General features: G+C 70.7%; 1 non-coding gene across 1 annotated transcript; it reads left to right on the top strand.

Annotated features, from left to right (window-relative positions):
• Positions 1-710: 710 nt before the first annotated feature.
• LOC131094697 (5.8S ribosomal RNA) lies at positions 711-863 on the top strand. Its single transcript, XR_009115741.1, has one exon. It is a non-coding gene; the product is annotated as a 5.8S ribosomal RNA (ribosomal RNA).
• Positions 864-3,821: the final 2,958 nt, after the last annotated feature.

The following is a 3,821-nucleotide window of genomic DNA, read 5'->3' as shown; positions in this document are numbered from 1 at the left end:
GCCCCGGGAGTGCGGCCCCGGCGACGGCGGGGCCTGCCGTCCGGCAGGCCTCGGGCGCTGGCGACGCCGGCTCGGGTCTCGGTGGCGTCCGCCTCCGGGGCCGGCGGCGGAGCGCGTCCGCCCGGACGCTGGCCCGCCCGGCGGGAGCGGTCCCGCCGGGCGGGAAGGCGCGCCGGCGGCACGGCCGTCGTCGCGTGCCGTCTCGAGCGGGGTGAGGCCGCCGTGGAAGAGAGAGAGCCGGCCGCGCGGCGGCGCGGCGGCGCGCCGCGAGCCCCGCGGTGAAGGGGGCCGAAGGGGAGCCGGCGTGTGCGGGGGCCGACGGCCGCGCCCCCGGCCGCGTGTGGCCCGAGCCGTGTGTGTATGTGTGCGCGTCGTCCCGTGAAAGCGAGAGCGGGCGGGCCGCCGTGCCCCCCGCGTGCCCGGCGCGCGCCGCGTGGCCCTCCGCGCGGAGGCCGGGCCGAGCCCGGGCGCCTGGGCCGCCTCCGAAGGACGGCATGTGAGGTCGGCGTCTCCCCTCGCGGGGGGAGGCGGTCGGGGGCGCGGGCTCCCCCGCCTCTTGGCGGTCCTTCGGAGCGTGGGCTTCTCCGATCTCTTTTTTCCCCTTCCGTTTCTCTGTGTGCTCGTACGGTCGAAGCCAGGCGCGCGCCCGCGCGTCCTCGGCGCGAGAGACAAAGGGGCCGCTCGGCGTGAGCGGCGCCCGAAAGCCAGACAACTCTTAGCGGTGGATCACTCGGCTCGTGCGTCGATGAAGAACGCAGCTAGCTGCGAGAATTAATGTGAATTGCAGGACACATTGATCATCGACACTTCGAACGCACTTGCGGCCCCGGGTTCCTCCCGGGGCTACGCCTGTCTGAGCGTCGCTTGACGATCAATCGCCGTCCGGGGGCCACCCCGGCGGCGCGGCTGGGGTCGCCTCGCAGGCCCGTTGCCCGCGGCGGGCGGCGGGCGGCGGCGTCCCGCCGGTGCCCGGAGGGAAGGCGGTCAGGCGGTTCGGCGAGGGAAGCGTTTCCCTCGGCGGCCCCGGTCCCCTTGCCTGCGGCCCGGCGGGCGTCGTCGTCGTCGTCGCGGTCGCCGCGCAGGGCCTTCGTCCCCCTAAATGCAGACTCGGGGAGCGCTCCGTAGCTCCCCGCTCCCGGAGCGAGCCGCTGGGGCGGAGCTCGTCCTCGCCGGGGCCGCGCCGCGGATGCGGTGGCGGCGGCCGGGGGAGAGCGAGAGACGGCGTCGAAAGCGCCGCCGAGGGCCGAGAGAACGGAGAGAGAGCGAGCGAGAGAGAAGGGCGAGAAGGGAGGCGAGGCGCGGGCCTCGCCCCCGGCCTTCCCCCCCCGTGCGGGCGGCTGTCTGCGGGTGGGTACCGCGGCGGTACCGTGCCGTGCTGCCGCGCGCGCGCGAGGCGAGGGGGCCGGGGACAGGGGGTGCGGACCCCCTCCTCCCTTCGCCCGCCCTCCTCCTCCTCCTCCTGCCGTTCTGTCGCGGTCTCGGGGGCGCCGAGGGCGCCGTCGCACCACTCTCTCTCCCCCCGCGCGGGGCCGTCTCTGCCGCGTTGCTTTCCCTTTTCGGTTCTCGTCTCCGGGATGGGGCTCTCCGGTCTCCCGGCAGCCTTCCGTCCGCCCGCCCGCCCGTCCGTGCGTGCGTCCGTCCGTCTCTCTCTCCGGAGGCTCGGAGAGAGAGGGGGCGGCGGCGGCGGCGGCGGCGGCGGCGGGGGGCGCGGGAGACCAAGGCGGCCGTCGGCGCGCGCCCACGCGCGCGGCGGCCAAGCTTTGGGCTTGCGACCTCAGATCAGACGTGGCGACCCGCTGAATTTAAGCATATTAGTCAGCGGAGGAAAAGAAACTAACGAGGATTCCCTCAGTAACGGCGAGCGAAGAGGGAAAAGCCCAGCGCCGAATCCCCGCCCCGCGGTGGGGCGCGGGACATGTGGCGTACAGAAGCCCCAATCCCCGGCGGCGCTCTCGGGGGACCCAAGTCCTTGTGATCGAGGCCGCAGCCCGCGGACGGTGTGAGGCCGGTAGCGGCCCCCCGGCGCGCCGGGCCCGGGGCTTCTCGGAGTCGGGTTGCTTGGGAATGCAGCCCAAAGCGGGTGGTAAACTCCATCTAAGGCTAAATACCGGCACGAGACCGATAGCCAACAAGTACCGTAAGGGAAAGTTGAAAAGAACTTTGAAGAGAGAGTTCAAGAGGGCGTGAAACCGTTAAGAGGTAAACGGGTGGGGCCCGCGCAGTCCGCCCGGAGGATTCAACCCGGCGAGTTGCGGTCGGCCGGCGCGGGTCCGGCGGATCCTCGCCTCCGCCTCCCCTCCGTCCCCCGGGCGAACCCCGTCCGCGGGGGCGGGCCGGGGGGGGCGGGCCGGTGCGGGGACCGCCGCCCGGCCGGCGGCCGGCCCTGGCCGGGCGCATTTCCTCCGCGGCGGTGCGCCGCGACCGGCTCCGGGTCGGCTGGGAAGGCCTCCGGCGGGCAGGTGGCCCGGCGCCGCGCGAGCGGCGGCGGGTGTTACAGCCCCCGGGCAGCAGGTCTCGCCGAATCCCGGGGCCGAGGGAGAGGACCGCCGCCGCGCCCTCCTCCCCCCCCGTCGGCGGCGCCGTGGCGGGGGGCGTCGCTGCGGCGGCGCCCCCGCAGCGCGGCGTTTCGCGCGGGGGTGCGGGGGCCGGGCCCGCCGGCCCCCGGCGCCGCTGTCAACCGGGGCGGACTGCGCTCAGTGCGCCCCGACCGCGCGGCGCCGCCGGGCCGGGCTCCCGAGCTGGGTCTTTCTCTGCGCTGCGTTCGCGCGGGGTTGCGGGGGCCGGTCCCGCCGGCTCCCGGCGCCGCGGTCGGCCGAGGCTTGCTGCGCTCGGTTGGCCCCGGCGGAGCGGCGTTGCCGGTCGGGGATCGCGGGCTGGGTCGATCTCTGCGCGGCGTTTTGCGCGGGGGTTGCGGGGGCCGCTCCTGCCGGCCCCCGGCGCCGCTGTCGGCCGGGGCCGGCTTCGCTCGGTTCGCCCCGGCGGCGCGGCGTTGCCGGTCCGGGATCGCGGGCTAAATCGATCTTAGCCGCAGGTAGGGAGCCGTTGGGATTCACCAGCCCGACGAACTCCTATAAAATTCGGTGAAACAAATTCCTCGGTAAAAGCCGCGTGGCTTATTGCCTTAAACCTGGCCCCTTCGGTTTCAGACAGGGGCAAAAAGAGTTCAGAATCACTCCGTTTGATGGCTAAAATTCCGGATCCGTTCCTTGGGGGGGGGGTCTGGGGGCCGCCGGTACGCCTGTCCAGGGTATCGGTGGGCACTCAGACTTCCCCCTCCGACTGGGTAGACCTGGTTTCCAGGGCTTTACCCAGGACTAAATGTATTTCCCGGGGGGTAGACCTGGTATCCCAAAATTACTTAACATCTAAAACCACCAATCTGGCAGAAAATGAATTGGATTCACTGGTGAATTTTTATTTTGAAATGTATAGATCGGACTTGCATGAGCATGTGCATGAGGGTGTTCGTTTCTCTGTTGATTGGGAGGTGTTGGACGGGCTGCCCGAGGTGTATGAACAACTTGCACCACAACCTTGTATGGGGGAAAACTTAGATGCTAGCCCCCCACGAGACAGTGAACCGTTTGTGCTTGGTGAGGGAAGCGGCAAAGAGGTGAGGGAAGGCACACCAGAGGCTCTGCCTCCAGTGCCTGGGGAACATGGAGGACAGTCACCAGATAAAATAGTGAAGGTAACTGTTCCTGACAAAAATCCACCTTGTCCTTGCTGTGGAACCCGGGTTAACTCTGTGTTAAGCCTGATTGAACATCTAAAGGGGTCGCACGGGAAAAAGAAGGTTTGCTTTAGGTGTGCCAAGTGTG

This window comes from Melospiza georgiana, chromosome 30, assembly GCF_028018845.1.
Source record: "Melospiza georgiana isolate bMelGeo1 chromosome 30, bMelGeo1.pri, whole genome shotgun sequence".
NCBI classification, from domain to species: Eukaryota; Metazoa; Chordata; class Aves; order Passeriformes; family Passerellidae; genus Melospiza; species Melospiza georgiana.
Note: the sequence above shows the minus strand (reverse complement) of the source record. Positions and strands in the feature narration are given on the sequence as shown.